Here is a 22,394-nt window from a genome sequence, read left to right on the forward strand (position 1 = left end):
AGCAGATAAATGGAAAGAAGGGGAAAGAATATACTTCAGTAATGTTCTCTCCCATACATGCCAGTTTAGTAAATTCCCAGCCCTGCCTGTTCACACACTGCTGTCGGAGAAGGAAGCAGTTTCTTTACCCAGAGCCTTCCCCTCACCTTGGCTGTGTTGGGAATGGGAAGTGAGACACAGCGCTGTGTGAGGACTGTCTCTGCCCACTCACCCACAGGTGCAGTTGACAAACTGAAAGAACTTCTCTCACTTGAATGAGTGACGTTGTGACCTGGCACACGGGGTCACCACTCCAATTTGGCCTCGTGGCCCCTCCATCAAATTCAAAACAAAATTCACTCAAGTGAATGGAGTTCTTTCAGTTTGCATGCAAATCCGCATCTGTTAAAAAATACCTCCTCCTCCCCTGAAATTCGGAACCCAGGCATGTGCCTAGTTTGCCCATGTTTAACAGTGAAGGGGGAACTGAGGCAGGGGCAGGGCCTGAAACTAGACTGTTACATTGACTATCAAAGGAAATGCTTCAATATAGCTGGAGATATGTTGGTAATCAGCAAAGCCAAGTGGAAAAGGAAATGCAAAACAACTGCATCCCTGCTTAAAGGTAAAGCTTTGGTAAAGTACTATGGGCCTGATTCTGCTCTGAGATATATGAGTAACTCCACTTACGTTGACAGTTACACAGCCGTAATAATAGAGTTCGTGAGATCAGAACTACCCATATTATTAATACAGTTAGATGGGCCAAACTTTAGCAGTGGTTCATTAACTTAAAAAAAAAATAACTGCAAATGTACATTTTGATAACAGATTGCAGAGTAAAATCAGAAGCAAAATGCAATTATGCAGAATCATGGATATAATATGAGGAAATCTTTCAAGTTACACAAATAGTTCACATTCAGCAATGGTTGGTAGAAATGATTCATTTGAATTTTTTTTTTTTACTAAAATGGCCTCCTTTCTAAACAAATCTTTTTGTTTAATTTGGAATTAACAACAACAAAAATCAAAACTTTTCCCCTCTTTTTTTTTTTTTGCCCCCCTTCACGCACCTCACCCTGCTTTTGCCACTAGAAAAAACGTGACAGGGGGTTCCCGCCTCCTCCCTGCCTACTCTGACTCTCTTCCCACTTCTCCCTCCCCTCCATTTCCTTTTTCGATTACCCATTCCCCCTTTCTCCCTCAACCACTTTCCATCATTATTTTCTCTTATTTAAATCTTAAGTCTTCCCCAACCTCCCAAGGTAAGTTTTTAAGGTGAATTAAACCAAATATATAGAACTATTAACAATCTCCCCAAAACACTGGCTCATGAAATCTTTTGCTGAACCGAACCCTTAATTTTTATATGTACATCAGTTTTCCCATGTATCAATGCAGTTGTATCACTGGAGTTTACACCCGTGCCGGATCTAGTTCTAATTTTTGCTATTGCTATTCAGTGATCTTAACTGTTGATAAAGTCTGTTATGATTAATTGTACTGGATCTTGATTACATGGTTGTCAGGGAAGCCACAAAAATATAAATGGCCAAATTTGCTTCTGGTGTAAATCCAGTGATATCAGTGAAGTCACATCAGAGATTAATTTGTCCCACGTTGTTTGTTTAGGGTCTGTGATAGGGCTGGAGGGCCTGGGGCTAGCCAACCCTGATTACTGCATGAACCACACCTGAGTGAGATGAGATGATTTCCCTATAAAGAGCAGCAGGCTGGTGCCTGCAGTGAGGAAGGTGAGGTAATGATAATTGTAGGGAAGTTTGGATCCTGCAGTGGAAATATTGACACAAGGGAAATTTGGAGGCCAGAACTGTGTGAGCAGGAAGCTCCTGTGAGAAGTCCTGACTGGGCCTGTGCCTGGGCCTAGACCGAGGCTAGAGCCAGAGCTAGAAGGCTCAGATCCAGGTAGGAAGAGTAGGGAGAATTGTCTGTGAGAACAGACTGGGGCAGAAGAAGAGCTTTTCTTGTGATGGAAGATGCCAGAGCTAAGTGTGAACTTTAGTGCTGTGGTGATGGACTTTATCCTGGGGCCCTGATTTGAATGGTCTATTATTAAACCAGCCCCAGGCAGGGGTGGTGCTAACCCAGAGAGAAGCCTGTGTGTAGTTCTCAAATGAAGAAGAAACAGAGGCAGGGTGCTGCAGAGTGACCTCACCATGAGTGGGCGCTCAGCAGGCGGATGGCCCTGTTACAGTGTTCTTGGTGGAAGACACTATAAAAGTGGTGAAGTATAAACAGTAGCAGAAGGTCAGTGAAATAACCTAGCCTAATAGAAGTTATGATCTTGGTAGGGATCCAGATTAACAGGATTCCTTCTACTGTTAACAGTTCTTTAAGTGTTATTGTTTAAGGAATTTTTTCCCAACAATTTAAGTGTTTTAAGCTGCAGCCTACATTGAAATGCCAACCTAGTTTTGAAAATGAATAAATACTCCCTCCTGTTTTTGTTGGCCTTACTATAAGATCAAAGGGGGAAAACCCACAGCAACAAAGACTCAACCAAATATTATGTAGGCTCTGAACCAAATACACCACAATCTACATCATTAGCACAAGTTACATCTGGAGTGTAAGCTGCTGAGAAAATGGATGTAAGTGGAAAAGCAGCATAAACTGTACTGACCGGGTGTTCAGCAGGTGTGCAAAACAAGTGTAACTTGCACTCAGTGTAGCTTGTTGGGATCAAATACAGCCCTGGCAAAAATGGCTTCAATCCTTTGAACTAATTTCTGCTCCAATTAGACAGTTTGATGTGGAGTAATTCTTTGAGTCTGATCATCTTTTCTGCTAAGGTCACTTTATGCTGCTGCTGTAACGATCTTGGGGTTCCTTAAATAACAAACCAATGAATGAGAAAGGAATAAAACATTAATAACACAAACTGGAGAGTGGCTCTGGTGAACTGCTTCGCACAGCCATGCGGTGTTCCCAGCCCCCATGTCCAGGGCACATCTCCAAATTCCTATATTCATAATACTGTGCCTTATGAGAAAGCATCTCTCAATTATAATCGTCTACAAACATATCTCTACATCTTCCCTCTTAAAGAAAAACAAATTAACTCATATATAAACTAGCTAATAACACATGCATAAAATTTTTACTCATCTAGTACATTTCCATAAACCCAATGTGTCAACTATCTAGAGAGGGGTGGTTACCAGCACATCGCTCCGGAGTGAGTCTTTACAACTCACTTTCCTCAAATACCCCGTCTCCAGGCAGGTTAGCAAGTCTCTATTTTTTCCGGACATTTAATCTCCCGCTCTGATCTTCTCAGTATCAGCCTTTCATTAGAGTCTGGGTTGTTTTCTTGTTCCTTGACAGTTTCTCCTTTGTGCATTGATGATAAATAGGGCCCTAACAAATTAACAGTCCATGTTGGTCAATTTCATAGTGATAGGATTTTTAAAATCCTATATTTCATAATTTCAGATCAAATTTAAATCTGAAATTTCATGGTGTTGTAAGTGTAAGTCCTGTTGTAAGTCCTGACCCAAAAGGGGGGTGGTGAGGGGGAGGGTTGCAAAGTTACTGTAGGAGGGCCACAGTATTGCCACCCTTACTTCTGCGCTGCCTTCAGAGCTGGGTGGACAGAGAGCAGCAGCAGCTGCTAGCTGGTTGCCCAGCTCTTAAGGCAGCGCTGCCAGCAGCAGCAGTGCAGAAGTAAGGGTGGCATGGTATGGTGTTGCCACTCTTAGTTCTGAGCTGCTGCCTTCAGAGCTGGGCCCTCCGCCAGTAGCTGCCACTCTCTAGCCACCCAGCTGTGAAGGCAGCAACACAGAGGTAAGAGTGGCACGGTATGGTGTTTCTACTCTTACTTCTGCGTTGCTCATGGAAATGGCACTGCCTTCAGAGCTGGATGCCTGGCCAGCAGCCACTGCACTCCAGCCACCCAGTTCTGAAGGTAGCGCAGAAGTAAGGGTGGCAATACTGCAACCCCTGCATGACCCCCTTTGAATCGGGACCCTCAGTTTGAGAAACGCTGGTCTCCCCTGTGAAATCTCTATAGTATAGGGTAAAAGTACACAAAAGACCATCTACTGTCAATATGTTGGAACGTTCTGGGATTACTCGTAAATCCCTTCATTACGTTGAAATTTGTCCCCATGATCTGTCTGGATTACATAAGACCTCGAATGCAGCTGTTCTTGAAAGGTACCCTTTGGCCCCAAGTTTTAGAGGTGTGATTCCTCAGGCATGCTCTATCACCTGGGCTAAGAGATGGGAGATCCCAGGCCCTTTCGTCAAAATAATTTCTGCTTCCATATCTGATTTTTTTCATCTTCCATAGGGTTTCATTGTTATGAAATTTCAGCAAATTATCAGTAATTGGTAAATTAGATTTGATCCTTCTTCCCGTTAACAGCTGAACTGGAGAAAAGCCATTCTCCAGGGGTGTACTTTGGTAAACCAGTAATGTTTTATACAAATGACCCCCACTGTCAAGTCTTTTTCATAAGGTTCTTTACTGTCTGTAGAGACCTTTCCACAAGTCCATTTGAGTGGGAGAAGTTTGGATTTGATGGTTTTTGATGAAAATCCAAATCTATGGCAAATTGCTTAAAATCTGCATTTCAAAATTGCGGTGATTCCCTTCAAGCTGGCTATCACTGACTTATTATTAGTACTGTGCAATGTGCCCATTTCTGGAGACAGAATAATAATCTGTGACTATTAAGTAATCCTTTGACTGCCAGGTAAATAAATCAGTGCTTATCTTCTCATAAGGCCTTTGTGGAACTGGATGAGGCCTCAGTGGCGCTGCCTGTTGGCATGGCTTGTGTTTCAAGCATGAAAAGCAGTTTCCTACCACATTAGCGATGTTATGATTGATCCTCAGCCAATTCAGCACCTCTCATGCTCATTGTTTGCACTTCTCGATTCTTAAATGACCCTCATGGATCTTCTGTAGCATTTTTTTTCCCCGAGGTTCATTGGAATTACAACCTTACTGCACTTGACAATCACCTCATCTATCACAACAAGGAGTCTGGTGGCACCTTAAAGACTAACAGATTTATTTGGGCATAAGCTTTCGTGGGTAAAAACCTCACTTCTTCAGATTCATAGAGTGAAAGTTACAGATGCAGGCATTATATCACAGTAAGTTCATGTGTGCAGTTTCAATAGTCTCTTATTCTTGGACAGCAACTGCTTATTTTTTCTGGCCATTCTTTAATGATCACTTCTTTAAGGATTCTCAACAATTCATCTTTCTCCATTTCCTCTTATTTGTTGCAGTTTCCTGTTAGCTATGGAAACTGATTTTACAATCAGATCTACGTAGGCTTGCATCTTTGTCTCTAAAGTCTTCTCCGGTTTCATGGGAGTCACTGGTCTGGAAAGTGCATCTCAGTGAACATGAATTTACTGGGTGTGTTGGTCACAATGAAATCATACTTTTGTAGATTTATTATCATTCTTTGAATCCTTAAGGTACAGACATTTAGTGGTATGCTAAATAATGCTATCGGGGCTTGTGGTCCTTTTCAACTTCTGCTGTCTGTAAGTTTACTGATTGAATCTCCCACAGACAAACAATATTCCTAAAAGCTCCTTCTCAATCTATGCATATGTGATTTCTGCCTCAGTCAGTGATTTAGATGCATATGCCACTGGTTGCCAACAATTCTCGTGCTTCTGTAAAATTACTGCTCCTAACCCAGACTGTGAAGCATCTGTTGACATTTTAATAAGCCTTACTGGTGCACACACTTCAGCACTGGCTTTTGTATCAGTTGTTGTTTTAAATCTTCCATGATTCTTCCTGTTCTGCACCCCAATACCATTCATGTTTATTCCGTAGGAGTTTTCTCAAAGCTGCTGCTTTGGTAGATAAATTAGGTATGAATTTTCCAAGATAATTAACCATTCCCAGGAACCATTGGACATCTTTCTTTGACTGGGGATGTGGCATCATTTCAGTGGCTGAAATCTTCCTCTTATCAGGTTTTACACCTTTGTTGGGAATAATGTCCCCAACAAAAGTCAGTTCTGTAACCTTAAAACACATTTCTCCCTATTTAGTTTGAGGTGTGCAGCTCTAGTTGCATTCAGGACTTCCCAAAGTATACAGTCATGCTCCTCTTTTGTTGGGCCCCAAACAATGATGATGTCATCCATTGAGGAGTCAACCCTATTAATATGTTCATAGATCATATGTATGGTTTTGTGGTATGCTTCTGGTGCTGAAGTTATGCTGAAGGGTAAGCGTAAGAATCTGTATCTTCCAACTAGGGTATTAAATGTGCATAGCTTTGAGCTTTCTTCAGTTAATTTTAGCTGCCAAACACCTGAGGATGCATCCAATTTAGTGAAATATTGAGCATTTGCAAATTAAGCCATAATCTCTTCTTTGGTTGGTAGTTTGAAATGTTCTCTTGTTATAGCCTTGTTGAGGTCTCTGAGATCTAAGCATATGCATAGCTGGCCATTACTTTTCTCCACAATGACGAGGGAGCTCACCCATTCTGCTGCCTCCTCAATTTTTGTATTACTTGCAATGCTTCCATCCTTGCAAGCTCAGCCTTGATTTTTATCAACGAGTGCAAATGGCACCTTTCTACATGGATGGATAATTGGAGGGACCCGCTTGTTTATCCAGATTGTATATTTACCCTGCAAACAGCCCAGCTCTTGAAACAGATCACGATATTCCCAAATGAGTGCCTCATAACCAGATTCAGTATGATCTTGTAGTGAGAGCACCCCTTTTACCAGATTGAGTTTTTTACACGCAGACAGGCTTAAAATCGGTGTCACCTCTGTGACGGGTTCCCCACCAGGGTGCCACCTGGAACTGGAGTACCACTAAACCCCCTGACCCACCAGCCTGGGCTTCCTCTCACACTGTACTGCTCTGACAAGCAGCAAAGCCCTCCAGCCTGCACTTTCACCAGCATTCATACAGGTAGGGACACACCCAGCTGCAGTTATATGCAGGCTCTCTGACCAGCCCCTGCATAGGAAGGCTACAGCAAAGGCAACTCCCAGCTCCCCAGGCATGCACCCCCTTTGTAGTATAAACCCAAAATTATACCATCTTGTGCTGCACAAGGAACTGTACAGCATAAGCTCATAAAGTTTGCCCCCTCCCTCAATGTGGAGAAGAATATGCAACAGCCTTTGCCCCTTGAGATATTATTCCCATACACTTCACTCCAACTCACTGGTTTAGACAAAGCAAAAACAAGTTTATTAACTATAAAAAGATAGTTTTTAAGTGATTATAAGTGATAATAAACAGATTACCTAGCAAATAAACATAAAATGTGAACTAAGCTTAATATACTACATAGATTGAGAACCTGCTAATTCATATCCATTCTAAGAGATGATACAAACAGGTTGCAAATTGTTAAGGGGCAAGCTGCACTTGCTTTACAGCTTGGAATCCCCAGGTATTTCATTCACAGGCTAGAAATCCCTCTAGCCTGGGTCCAGCACTTCCCACAGTTCAGTCTTTGTTCCTCAGGTGTTTTCAGGAGGCTTCCTGTGTGGGGAGTGAAGAACCCCAGATGATGTGATTCCCTGCCTTACATAGCTTTTTCATAGGGCAGGAATTCTTTGTTCCAAAGCTTGGTTCCCAGACCAGTCTGTGGAAAAATACTGACAACCCCAATGCAGCTTAGAGGGAACACAGACATCTATGAAAAACTCCTCAACTAGATTGTCTTTAACTGAATACACTTGTCTTTTCTACATTCTGCAGCATTTTGCAAAATGATTATTTCCCCACATTTATGACAGTTTCCCAAAGGCAAAACACTGTTTGCAGCCATGCTGTGATCCACACCTTGGGGGGAGGGATAGCTCAGTGGTTTGAGCATTGACTTGCTAAACCCAGGGTTATGAGTTTGATCGTTGAGGAGGCCACTGAGGGATCTGGGGCAAAATCAGTACTTAGTCCTGCTAGTGAAGGCAGGGGGCTGGACTCGATGACCTTTCAAGGTCCCTTCTAATTCTAGGAGATAGGATAGCTCCATTAATTTTATTTTGTCACATGACCATCTGTACCCAGACTTTCCCCTAGCAGTGATTTTCATAGCGAGTGGTTCCATTCTTTGATTTGATGTATTATTGCTATATTCTTTTGTACTTAGTACATGGGTAACCCCTGCTGGTGAATTCAGCTCTTTGGCTTGTGCTGTCACAGTTTCTACTGCCCTGAATATTTGGAGAGCTTTTTCTAAAGTTAAGTCTCCTTCACGGAGCAGTCTCTCCCTTAAAACAGAATCATTAGTGGCATTAAAGACAATCTCTGACAAGAGACTCTGTCAGCTCACCAAAGTCACTGGTTCTTACTGATTTTCCTTAATTCTGTGACATATTGCTCTATGGTGTCATCAGCTTTTTGTATGCATGTAAAAAATGTATGTGTCTCAAAGATTGCATTCATTTTTGGCATGCAATGTTCCTCAAATGTAGTCAGTATTTTACTTAACTTTATGCTTTCACCGTCTTCAAACTTAAAGTTGTTATAAATATCCAATGCTTCCTCCCCAACAACATGCAAAAAGATTGGTGATTTCACTGTATCATTTTTCTCTGCCCCTATGGCTGCTAAATACAATTCAAATCTCTATCTGAATTTTTTCCAGTTCTCTGCAACATTGCTTGACAATTGCAGACTGGATAGAGGTTGCAACACATCCATTTTTTGGCCTTTCCCCCATTCTTAAGCTAATCAAGTTACTATTGTGCTCATCAAATACATGCAAAAGCCTCTGTGCCTTGTGCTTCTCTGTGGCCTCCATTTGCAGCTGAAAGCAAACTTCAAAATCACTGCAGTTTCCCTCTCGTTCAGCACTTCTGACACCATGTTCATTAAACAACAACCCAGTGAATGAGAAAGGAATCAAACTTGAATCAAACTGGAGAGCCTCTCTGGCAAAGTTGCCAAGTCTCACGAGATAAATATGCGACCTTGCCTTTCAAAAACAAGCCCAAGCTGCCCCAAAACAAGCAGCTCGGTAAGAGGTGACTTGAGCTCCTCCCCGGGCCAGCCGGCCGCCCCTGTGCTCCTGGTTCCATTTCCCCCCGCCCCGCCTCTTCTTGTGTCCACTCCGCCTCCTCTCCCCAGGTTACCAACCACCCTCTGCTCGCATCACGCCTCTCCAGCCCTTCCTCCCAGGCTCCCAACCATGGGCTCGCTCCTCTTTCTGCCCCCCCCCGCCACCACTCTAGGTGCATGGCCTGCAGACAAAGTGCTATGGTTTAATTTAAAAGGCGGGGTGTATGTGTGTGTGGGAGAAATAAACTGGTCCCTTCTAGTTGTATTTAGAAACCTGCCAAAGGCACTAATCAGAGTTTCCCACAGATTAGGTTCCTTTGAAACAAATGATTATGAAAGGACTAAACCTCCCGTAGTACAGCAGAACAGGAATGTTGAGCCTTCCTCTGCACCACATGCAGTCCTCCCCTCACAGATGCTAAGGCACATGAAAGTTGTCAGTACAGCATCAACAACATGCCTGGCTCTTTAGAAGGGTAATAAGACCTGGTCCCTGCCCCCAAGCCCAAAGAGTTTACAGTAGGTAGGCAACATATCACTGCAGGGAGATGGAAAGAAGGCAATAGAAAACCACATACCTGAACATCAAAGTAAGGTGCAGTGTCTGGTTAGTTCCCTAAGTTTTTTTAAGCATGTATTGGGAGGGAAGCGAGAGGAATGGTGGGAAGATTAGGGTTTGAAGGAAGACATGCATGTTAAAGGCGGGCATGGAGGAGAGAATGGGTACATGGCACTGGTACATGGTGCTGAGAGTGGAATCCTTCAAAGCGCATGATGTAAGAGTCAGTTCTCCTACTCCCGGGCTCCTGGTTCCCTGAATCCCTTCCCTCATTGGCTTGTTACTGAAACAGTCATGAGGTTGAAAACACCCACAAGCAGCCTTTCAGATACAACAGTAAAAAGGCCAAACAATGTTAATGGCGTATTGAGGAAATGCACACAAGCACAAGGATTACCCCAGGAACTGTGTACAATAGAAACCTCTCAGAGATTGCACTACACAATGGGAACTGTTTGACCCGGGTCACAGCAAAAGAACTTTCCAGCAAGTAGGGAGAAGATCTAAAAGGGGGAAAAGCCAGAGGGGACCTCACTCTCTCCTTACAACAAATACACCTGGAAACACCTGAGGAGCAAAGACTGAATTGTGGGAGGTGATGGTTCCAGGCTAGGAGGATTTTTAGTCCGTGTATGAAAACCTGGGAAAGACAAGGCAACTTGTGCCTTAAGAATTTGCCAGCCTATTTATCACTGCGGATGAGAATTTGCTAATTTATATCACACTTACCTAGTGTGTTAAGCTCAATTTGTGTTTTTTGTTTATTTACTAAGGTAATCAGCTTTGAGCTGTTTGCTATCACTTAAAATCTATCTTTTGTAGTTAATAAATTTCTTTTGCTTTTTCTCTAAAACCAGTGTGGAACTCATACTTGGGGCAGAAAGCTGTTGCATATCTCTCTCCACATTGAGGGAGAGGGCGGATTTTATGAGCTTATGCTGTATGGTTCTCTGTGCAGCGCAATTCGATATAATTTTGGGTTTACGCTCCAGAGTGGGTGTGCGCTTGTGTGCTGGGCAATTCCTTAGCTGAGCTCTCTCATGCAGAGCTGATCTCAGCATCTGTGTGAATATAGCTGCAGCTGGATGTGTCTCTACCTGGGTGTGTGCTGGAAGGGGGCTTGAGAGCCTGTCACAGCAGCACAGAGTAAGGGGAACCCAGCCTGATGGGACAGATGGACTCAGTGGTATCCCAGCTCCAAGTGGCACCCCGGGGGGTACCCATCACATATGTATCCTTACAAGATCCCTCTGAGGAAGGGAAGTATTACTATCTCCATTTTACAGACAGGAAACTGAGGCACAGAGACCGTGACTTGCCCATGCTCACACAGGCAGCCTCTGGTGAATCAGAGTTGAAGCTGGGTCCCATGAATGTCAGACTAGCAGCCTAATCGCTAAGTGGCTGAGGTCTGCACTCTGGTGCTGAAGGTCCCTGGTAACAGGCCTAGCTGACAGTTGCATCAGGGATCAGTATGTTTAGCGCTAGGCATACCTTTCAGTCTTATATTCACACATAAAAATAAAAAAAAAATCTATTTAGGAAGGTATCGAATTTTTCAAACTGCTAAGAGAATTAAAGAGCCAAAGTCACTGTATGCAGGACCCCTGTCTTTGAATATGGGGTAAGTGAGTCCATGCTCACTGACATTACTCCCTTTATATTAGGACTAAAAGTGGTCTAGTCCACAGCCCTTGTACGCTTACTCCTAAACAAAGACTGATGTTAAATTGTCATCAGCAAAGACTGGCAGGGAAAGGATTTGGAAGAAAAACTAGGCAAATTGAAAACACAGTTCTTAGGGTGTAGGACTTCACATTGCAGAGCACATCACCACTTCAGAATGAAGGGGGGGAAACAAAGGATAGGCAGAGAGAACAAATACTTTTTCAACAGGCTATTTTCACTGGAAAATGATGATAGCAACTCCCTAACTCACCCGGTGTTGAGTAACTGGTTTGCAGTAGAAAATTTGGCATACACATCTCTGACATTTGGTGCTATTGCTATTGTTTATAGTTTACCAGCTGTCAGGCTTCAGGATTCGGAACCGAAAGAAATGGAATGGTCACATGTTCCAAGTCACTTTAAAACTTATAATTGGGTCTCCACCAAAGGTCTTATCCTCTGAACTTAAGAGAGTAAACTGTGTGACTGGCAGCTTCTCTGATTATTAGACAGGCAGCTGAAGGTGAGCCTTAAGTACAGCACTATAGGAAAATGTGATCCTGAGATACATAAACAGGGGAATCTTGAGCAGGAGTAGAGAGGCTGTTTTATCTCTGTGTTGGGCACTGGTGCAACGCTGCTTGAATACTCTATCCAGTTCTGGTGCCTGCGATTCAAGAAGGATGTTGATTTGCAGAGGGTTCAGAGATGAGCCATGGAAATGATTAAAGGATTAGACAGCATGCCTTAGAGCAGGGGTGGGCAAATGTTTTGGCCCGAGGGCCACATCAGGGAATAGAAATTGTATGGTGGGCCATGAATGCTTACAAAATTGGGGTTGGGGTGCGGGAGGGGGTGAGGGCTCTGGTTGGGGGTGCGGGCTCCGGGGTGGAGCCAGAAATGAGGAGTTCAGAGTGTGGGAGGGGGCTCCGGGCTGGGGAGTGGGGTGTGGGGGGTGAGGACTCTGGCTGGGGGTGGGGTCTCTGGGGTGGGGCTGGTGATGAGGGGTTTGGGGTGCAGGAGGGGGCTCTGGGCTGGGATCGAGGAGTTTGGAGGGCAGGAGGGGGATCAGGGCTGGGGCAGGGAGTTGGGGCACTGGGAGAGCCTCAGGGGTGCAGGCTGCAGGTGGCGCTTACCTCAATCAGCTTCCAGAAGCAGCAGCATGTCCCCCCTCCAGCTCCTATGTGGAGGTGCGGCCAGGCGACTCTGTGCACTGCCCCGTCCGCAGGCACTGCCCCCACAGCTCCCATTGGCTGTGGTTCCCGGCCAATAGGAGCTGCGGGCAGGGCCAATGCAATCATTTAGGCAAACTAGGCAGCCGCCTAGGGCGCCCAGTGGTTGGCGGTGCCTAAAAGCCTGCTCAGGCGAGGAGGTGGAGTGGAGGTGAGCTGGGGCGGGAGGGCACGGGGAGGGCTGCCTGCAGTAATGGGGGGCGCACAGGGGAACTGCTCCCCGCCCCAGATCACCTCCACTCTGCCTCCTCTGCTGAGCACACAGCCCCCACTCTAAGTCTCCTCCAATCAGCGCCACAAGCCTGCGAGGGGAGGAGAATTAGAGCGGCGCCGGCATGCTCAGTGGAGGAGGTGGAGCTGAGGTGAGCTGGGGCGAGCGCCCCAGGTGGGGTTAGCTGCCGCAGCGGGGGTCTCCCCAGGCGGGGTTAGCTGCCGCAGAGTGGGGGACTCCCCGGGCGGGGTTAGCTTCTGTGGGGGGTGCGGGGGAGTCTCCCCGGGCGGGGTTAGCTGCTGCAGGGTGGGGGCTCCCCGGGCGGGGTTAGCTGCCGCGGGGGGGGGGGGGTGTGTCTCCCTGGGCAGGGTTAGCTGCCGTGGAGGGGGGTAGCTGCTGCGGGGGGGGGGGGGGGGCGGCTCCCTGGGCAGGGGTGTGGCGAGCTCCCCGGGTGGGGGGCTGGGTTAGCTGCCGCAGGGGAGGGCTCCCTGGGCGGGGGGGGGGGGGGGTGGCGAGCTCCCTGGGTGAAACTTCCTTGCACCGGCCCTGGCTGCGGGGCAACAGTTGGGGTGGGGGCAGTGTCCAGAGCGGAGCCCCTTGGCTGCCCCTACACGTAGGAGCCGGAGTAGGGACATGCTGCTGCTTCCGGGAGCCACATAGACCGGCCCCCGACCCTACTCCCCGGCTGGAGTGCTGGAGCACCGAAGTGGGGAAGACCCAGACCCTGCTCCCAGTGGGAGCTCAAGGGCTGGATTAAAATGGCTGGTGGGCCGGATCCGGCCCCCGGGCCGTAGTTTGCCCAACCCTGCCTTAGAGTTAGGCTAAGGGCTGACTTGATTATACTCTGTAAGTGTGTCCCTAGGGAACACATTTTTAATAATGGGCTATTCAATCTAGTAGAGAAAGGTATAACACGATCCAATGGATGGAAGTGGAAGCTAAACAAATTCAGACTGGATATAAGGTGTACATTTTTAATGGTGAGGATAATTAACCACTGGAACAACTTTTCCAAGAGTTGTGGTGGATTCTGCACTACCGGCAATCTTTAATTCAAGATTGATGTTTTTCTAAAGGATGTGCTCTAGGAATTATTTCAGGGACGTTTGGTGGCCTGTGTTATATGTCATAACTGATCATAATTGTCCATTCTGGCCTTGGAATCTATGAATCTGGAGGAGGAAGAAGTGATCAGTGGAGAGATGCTGGATAGCTGGTGTGGAGTCACCAAAAAACCTTCTTTGAAAGATAGAAACAGCCTCCATGCAGCCTTTATAAGAGAAATAGGCCATGCACACCAATAATAACAGGGTTCAAAAAATAATTAGACAAGTTCATCTAGGACAGATCCATCAATGGCTATTAGCCAAGATGGTCAAGGATACAACCCCATGCTCTCGGTGTCCCTAAATCTCCAAGTGCCAGAAACTGGGACTGGATGGCAGGGGATGGATCACTCTGTAATTGCCCATTTTTGTTATTCCTGCTGAAGCATATGGCACTGGCTGTAACGATCTCAGGGTTTATTAAATAACAAACCACTGAATGAGAAAGGAATAAAACTTTTTAATAAAACAAACTGGAGAGCTTCTGTTGTGAACTGCTTCACACAGCCATGTGGTGTTCCCATCCCCTGGCTTCAGGGCACACCTCCAAATTCCTATGTTCATAATACTCTGCCTTATGAGGGAGCATCTCTAAATTATAATCTTCTACAAACTTATCTGTATGCTGGCTACTGTCAGAAGACAAAATACTGAGTTAGATGGACCATTGGTCTGACCCAGTATGGCTGGTCTTATGTTATTACTAACAATAGCTCTAGCATAGCGCTCTTCATCAGTAGACCTCAAAGCGCTTTCCAAAGAGGTCAGTATCATAATCTACATTTCTCAGATGTGGAATCGGAGGCAAGGAGAGCTGAAGAGACTTGCCCAAGGTCACCCAGCAGACCAGTGGAAGAGCCAGGAATAAAACCTTTAAGTGTATGTGTAAAAAACTTTTGAGGTGGGAGGCTCAATTATTAGATTGGAGAGAGAAGAGGGGAGGGGCAAAAAAGCAAACCTGATAAAAGATGCAGTGGCCTTAATATGGACATTCAAGTTCTCACGTGAAGCAGTGTAGTTCAGGGATTGCAGCAAATTGATAATAACCAGGAAGGTTCAAATTAACTTGCGGTACCAGCCATAAAATTCAAAGAATTCTGATATATGGCTAGATTCTCATTTCCACTAATGTCCCCTTAGACTGCTCTGGGTGCCACCACTTCAAAGCCACTTTACTCAGTGTGTGTAATTCTATAGATCCTGTCCAGCCAGGACCTCAGCCAAGCACTGTAAACTTCCAGGTGCTTCACTTGACACCAACTGGTATTTTAGATAAAAAAAATAGAGAGAGATTCAATACTGAGCTTGGTGGACATCTTAACTTCAGTATGACTATTCAACACACACTTGTAAAAAACAGGTTAATTATTTTTTTCACCAAAAATATCCATTCCAGGAAAGTATCCAGATATGGTCACCCATTTAATTATTGTACTTTCATTTTTTTAAAATCCAAACTCCTGACTAAATCCCTGGTATGAATCAAAATTCTGGCTTTAATTACATAGCTTTATAAACAAGCAATGTGGCATCTTTCCACTTCCTTATTTTATGTGACTTTTTTCTTCTTTTTCTTCTCGGTATCTGGGGCGATGTACGAGACTGAGGGGAAATTACTTGGGAGCTAAAAAGTGGAGTAGTCTTTCAGCTTGAAGAAAATATGCCCTTTAACCACAGCAGTGCTGAATCCAAATGGATTAAAAGACGCCTTATATCAGAGTGTCTTGCCCCAGTAAGAGAGTCCAAAATTTATGGCATTTCCTGGGGATGGGTTTTTTCCCATCATCACTTAGTTTTGTGCTCACTCATGTTTTAGTTATTGTAACAAGTGGAATGAAAACTAAGAGCCAGATTCTCCTGTGTGCAGTTTCCACTGGGTGCAGCAGAGAAGAGGGGCTGAATGATTTTCCTGACTGTGCTTGGACCTGGAGGAAGTTTAGAGCAGCCTGTAGGCTGCTTGAGCCTGTGCCAGCTGGCTATGGCTGCCAAGGGAATATACCCAGATGACTATTGATGGCATGTAAAGTGCTCTGGCCATCTCTCCTGCCCCGCCCTCCCTACCCTGCAATACCCACTACACTCTCTAGGAGCCAGCTCTGTGCCTGCAGGGGACTCTCCAGCAAGAGGGTTATCATCAGTCTTTGCGCTCTTTATGTAGCCTGGAGTAGGGCCAAGAATCTGCACTTAAAATAGAAGAATTCACACCTCAGGTGCTGAGCCTTCCAGGATCAAGGGCAAAATGATAGAAGGGAGCCAGTAGCCTTGAACCCTTGTTCCACCAGCAGGTACAGCACGTGTTGGTGTGGCCAGGGCAGCTGGGAATGCACTGATTCAGCGTAACCCCTGGACAGCTGCAGGTGCGGCTCCTACAGAACCCTGGCAGGGGTTAAAGCTGGTCTCCCTCTGCAGGGAAGTAGCAGTATTAGTGCCTGCTGTTCCCCATGGTGAATCTCCCTAGGGCAATTGTGCCTGTGTATGCCGGGCAGCAGTAACCTGGGGCCCTCTGTGTATTTGGGGGTAATTTACCCCCCAGAAGTTTCCTACAGTAAGGCCTGGTCTACACTGCGGGGGGGGGGGGAAGGATCGATCTAAGATACGCAACTTCAGCTACGAGAATAGCATAGCTGAAGTCGACGTATCTTAGATTGAATTAAAATTACTTACTTTGCATCCTCGCGGCACTGGATTGACAGTTGCAGCTCCCCCATCGACTTTGCTTCCGCTTCTCGCACTGCTGGAGTTCAGCAGTCGACGGGAGAGCGATCGGGGATTGATTTATCGCGTCTACACTACACGCGATAAATCGATCCCCGATAGATAGATCGCTACCCGCCGATCCGGTGGGTAGTGTAGCCGTACCCTAAGTATCAACTCAGAAGGAAAATACAGAGATGTACAGCTTATTATGGATGTGTGAGATTCTCAGCATGCTGTTCAGGCTGAATCCCTCAAGGTCTCTGAGCACAGAGAGCTCAGTGAAGTCAGTGGGAGTTTAGCTCACAAAGGACTGGAAGGACTGTCCTTCATGCCTAATATTGGTGAACATTTTATTACAGGTGGAACTGGTGTCATGGCTTATAGTTGGGTTGCCCATCCTCTGGCATAGGGCATGTTCTAGGAATGGAAAGGGAATGATGGAGTAGATCTCCACTATGCAGATTCTCAGCCGGCATTTGGACCCCTAGGAGCCCTACATCAGCAATAGGAGTGAGAGAAAGTGCTGTAAATAATGCCAGAGTTGGGGATGGGGGGCTGCTGCTGAGCCCAAACCCATGGGCGATTTGAGGTCTGAAACATTCAGGGCCTGATCGAAAGCCCATTGAAACCAATAGGAATGTTTATGTATATTTTACTTAAATATTTGGACTGTACCCTGCTTTCATACTTATCCAGCAGCAACCTCCCATCTCTCCCCACCCGCTAACAAAGCTCCCGCTTTCTTTTTTTCAACTCTTCTTTGTTCCTAGATGAAAACAAATTGGATTGATAGCTCCCACTGTGGACAGCAGATGAGCCAAACACTTTGAAATTGAATTGACACCAAACAGAAGAACTTGCACAAGTAAATGCTTTTAATTAAAAATAAAATGTTTTGAAGTATTAGCATGATGTGTCAAATGGCCCAGTAATTATGTGATATTGCATCCGTATGGAAGCTATTTAGAACTGGGGCTGAAGCTTTGCTATCACTTCAGATAAATGACAGGCAGTTTGCTCTAGGCACTATTATTTTGTGTGTTGTAGAAAATTAAATTGCTTCCAGAAGTGGAATTTCCCTATTTCCTGATAATTTTCTTCCCCCTCTCCCTTTTCTTGAGGCATAGAGGTTTCCAATGTCCAAATTTGGCCCCTACCTCTTCCCACCTGTTTCTTCTACAGCTCCTGCCAAGAAAATTTTCACCATCCCTGTGTAGTAACTTATCACGAATTAGGTCTGTTCTGAGCGGAAGCTGAGGTGTCTTTACCTTCTCCACCTTGGACTGTGTTTTTCTTAGTACAACACTTTCCCCCCCTCCCACATGACACAACAGGATTTCAACCTCCTCTGGGGGGTTCAGTGCTGCTCTCTAAACAGCTGCAAGGCAGTACAAAATGGAGATGCGTGTTGAAGCCTTCTTCCTAATTCCCCCAAGAGACTAAGAAGGTAATCTTGGCAACTTCTGCAGCCCCTACTTGCCCCAGGAGCAAAACTCCCGGGTAATTTCCAAACGTCTGTGTGCAGTGTTTTATTGTAGGGCTCTTAGCATTGCCAGCCAAGAGAGCAACTTGAACAACATGGCAGGAGGCCTAAAGACAGCCTCCCTAGTGGAAAAAAATGGGCAGTTTTGCTAGCACAATAGACTGACCTTTAAACATTCACGTGTCCATAAACATTTAAAATTTATTTTTGATCTACAGGTGCATCTACATGTGGAGATGGCTATAAGGGGACCTGGGGAATAGATGCTTAGAGAAAATATCCAACTGTGTTTGAATGAATGAATAAATAAATAAATTGTACTGAATATCATCTGAATGGCCCCCAAACACTTCTGCAAATCAGCCAACTGGCCACTTCTGCATTTCTCCTTCCATCCGCCCCAATACTCTTGGGTGTGACGCTGATTTTATTTTCTATGGGGAATTCATAACGGATGGAAGCAAAACCAGTGTTCTATTAGATGTGTAAGCAAAGGACTGACTAGGTGGCACGATCTGAATGATGGTAGGTTGGTTAGGGGAATGCTGACAGAACAGTGATCTAGCAAGATGGATTGAGCTTGCATGTTAATAGCATGTGAGTTTGTTTACTAGTCTTTTCTGTAAAGTCCAATAATGTTTGCACCGTCTCTTATTTTATGTGAGGTATCATAGAGTAGATAAAGGTGGAGTCATTGTTACAGAAGGGTTTAGAGTCTATTGCCTCTTGGGCTCAGTCCCGTTTGCACTTCCTTTTTAGCATATGCGCAACATGCCTCAGGTGGCACATGACCAGGATTCATCACCAAATTTAGTCCTGAGAGTTGCTGAGTACTCTCCACTCCCATTTATCTGACTAAGAATGGAGGTTTGAGTGGAGGTTTGGGTTTTGTCTTAAAGCAAAACTCAGAGGTTCATTGACCTGGGCTAATGGATTGTCTCAAATTCAAAAGGGACTCCTGTTCCCAAAAAATCAACCCCATGCCCCCCTCATTAGGCCTCACTTCCCTAAAACAAGCCCCTGTGCCTGTATCCATCTCCAGGAGGAGGTGACAGTGGGAACCCCAGGGCAATGTTTTTGCTGACTACTCGTTTGTTTGCTTCTCCCATCTTCTGTCGTTAGATTAGCAAAGGGAAAGAAGACTGATGGTTGCCCAATGCTGGCAGCATCTTCTGACAGTGGACAGGTGGCTTCCAGATACTGCATTCAACAGCAATGGGCTGTTCCTTCCTTCTGCCACCACAGTGTAATGGCCCCAGGGATTATATGTATACAGTGTGCTATAGATCTTCTTTCCATTCAATTGCTTTGTACTTTTGAATCACTACCGGCATCATGTGACATGCCAGGTAATTAAGCACCGATAGGAATCTCTCAGTCATATACTTATATTTTAGAGTTCTGGTTTCACTCAGAATCCAGAGTTAACCCTCTTTTACATATGACCTCTGACTCTACATATTCCAGGCTGTCATGATATGCAGGGATTGATTTATAAGAGGTATTTGTTAAAGAAGAAACCCTCAAATGAGGGATGCGAACAGGTTTCCATGTAGCTTGATTCTCAGCTTTTTGTCCTTTGTTTACCTGGGACACCACACCCAGTCTGGAAGTCTAATTCAACACACAGACAGCTACTGGCTGTATAATTTACTACAAGTACATGTGTTGTTAACCAGGTAACAAATAATCACAAATTCGTTTTTAAGTTCTCCCTGTTGAAGTCTACATTACTCCTATGGTGTATGCCAGCATCCATTGGAGTATAGGTGGAGGGCCACTGAGACATTCTGTTAGAAGGAGGAGTTGTGGAGCAGAAAACTTCACCAAAATAGTTTCCAAGTAGAGTGTCACTGAATCTTTTCCAGTCTTAGTCTCTCTTACTGCTTCAATGTGACTTTTCTCCTCCTAAAATAGTTTCCTCAGCTAGAGTTACAAGCTATCAGGAGTGATGGCAAGTGTTCAGAGGTCCACTTCACTGGAACATAGCATCCTGGAAGCTTTTGTCCTTCCCAAGTGAATCTGTCCACTGCCTTCTTCGTGTATCATTCCCATCTCTCAGAGTATAAGCTTTCCTTCACTTTCTCCACTGTTGGTATTAAGGAATCTCTAAACTGCCTAGTTATTTTGGCTTGGCTTTTTCTCCCTGGTGTTACATTCTGTCTTCAGTTCAAGCCACTAAAATAACTAACAACAAGCTTCTCTCTGTGGGGTTTCACAAACCGCTGTAAAACAGAAAAATCCAGTCATATCTAGTCTGCACTCTGAGAGGTGCAGCTATGTATTAATTTTCTTCACAACTGCTAGTAAAATTTTAAAGCGATACAGTTTATTTTTGTAAACACAGGGCCTGATTTTGTGTACACTGGTATATCTCCATTGATTACATCTGAGCTTTGGTATCGAGTGCTGCAGAAAGACCAGTTCCAGAGTTTGCTTACATTTATGGCTGCAAGAGTACAGGCTCCTTCTGAGCCTGCATCATGGTGTGAGTCCCCTCCATGGTACCATCTGCTGCAGACCAGGAACGATTTGGACAATTCCATGCCCATGCAGCAAGGACTTAACAGCAGCTGGACAGAGCAAATCACCTCCATGCAGCAGTGCCAAGGGCATGCTAAACATGGCAGAAAGTGAAAGGAGCATGGGGACATGCAACCTGCGGGGATTTATTTGCTGGCACTGTGTTCCGTTTGCACTGTTCAGTGTTTGGTTTGTATACTTTGTTGTTTTGACGTTGGTTTATTGCCAGTGTGCTGATAGTAGCTGGCTTGCCTGGCAGTAGTTTAACATTTTTTTATTACATCCATGTTGACGAATAGAGGCCTTTATTTTATTAAGAATGTCTGTTTCCATTGCATCTTATAATGTGCATTTCAAATAATAAAGATAAACACCAGCTAAAGGACAGCTGGGATGTTGTATTCAAACACAATTATTCAATACTTTTCTCTATGTCAATCATACTCTTCTTAGCATATGGGCAACGTGCCTCAGGTGGCATGTGACCAGGATTCATCACCAAATTTGGTCTGCTGGTTGGATCATTGGGCCAGGTACTGACGGGGAGTGCAGTGTGAACACTGAGCTATGCCCCCCATCAATCATACTGTAAATCCACAGTGCTTGCCACGCACCCACCTCTTTAGTTCATAATCAGTTATGTCATCCATAAGTACAATGCATGGCAATCAGATCCCCCAATTCATTATGTGATGTGACAGTATCTCAGTTACTGCAAACAGTGCACAAGCACATTCACAAATATACTATTCTTTCTCTTCCAGTGGCTCCTGTAAGTCCATAATGTGGGGGCACAGAGCATCCCTGATGTGTGTTGCCTGGGTGCATCCTACCCCAGCTGTGACGGGTGCCCTTTCTGGCTGAGTGTACCGGTTCAGCAATCCATTACTGTTATCACCCCGTTCAGGGGCAAATGGCTTATCTTTGGCTTCACAGAGATTATGAACAGTACAGCAATCCACAGTAATGCAGACAGCCTTGATGACACTAGACTCCAAATGGGTCTGCGGACAGTGCCAGCATGATTTCAAATGCATATTCAATCACCAGTCTGCACTTACTAAGAGTGTAATTAAACTTTCTTTTGTCAGGCCTTCTGACATCAGGACATGGTTTCATAAGCCAAGGCAAAAGGGGAACAAGGGGTCCCCCCCAATAACAATGGAGACAGTAACTCCATTTATGGCAACATCATTTGGTGGTAATAGGATTCCAGCCAGTCCATGAATATAGACTCCCGATCATCATGAACTTTTCCAGTGCAGCCCACATTGGCATCCATAAATTGTCCTGTGTGGCCCACAAGGGCCTTCCTAACAATGGAGAATTACCCTTTGCAGCTTTTGTATTCCTTGAGGAGGGCAAACTATGGGCACATGAGTTTGCAAACCTCATTCTTTCAAAAACAGCAATTACTTCAGGGATATTTTTAATGCCCACCACATTTGGGTAAATCATATGCCCGATTGCCTCAGAAATCTCTATTAGTACCTTACCCACAATTGACTTTCTAACGCCAAACTGGTCAGCTATGGACCTGTAGCAGTCTAGGGTAGCTAAGTTCTGGACAATTATAGCAACCCACTTCTCAACCAGTATGGTTGCCCTCATGCATGTGTTGTGATGCTGGAGGGTCGGGGCAAGCTGCCCACAAAGTACCAGAATGCAGTTTTCTTCATGTAAAAGTTCCAGAGCCAGTGCTGGTCATCCCAGGTCCACAAGATGATGTGATCCCACCGGTCTATGCTTGTGGCCTTGCTCCAGAAGTGCTGGTCTACCTAGGGGGCAGCAAAGGCTATACTGAGAGTCGTAAGCAGCATCAACAAGTTTGAGTCTTCCATGTCTGTATCATCCTGCTCCGACAGGTGACTTTGGTAGGTCATAAAATGCTGCCAG

General features: G+C 45.1%; 1 long non-coding RNA gene across 1 annotated transcript; it reads left to right on the forward strand.

Moving 5' to 3' along the window:
• Positions 1-1,378: 1,378 nt before the first annotated feature.
• LOC135981810 (uncharacterized) lies at positions 1,379-20,967 on the forward strand. The gene is made up of 3 exons (XR_010598976.1): positions 1,379-1,908; positions 17,263-17,357; positions 20,323-20,967. It is a non-coding gene; the product is annotated as an uncharacterized LOC135981810 (long non-coding RNA).
• Positions 20,968-22,394: the final 1,427 nt, after the last annotated feature.

The sequence above is a fragment of the Chrysemys picta genome, chromosome 2 (genome assembly GCF_011386835.1).
Source record: "Chrysemys picta bellii isolate R12L10 chromosome 2, ASM1138683v2, whole genome shotgun sequence".
NCBI classification, from domain to species: domain Eukaryota; kingdom Metazoa; phylum Chordata; order Testudines; family Emydidae; genus Chrysemys; species Chrysemys picta.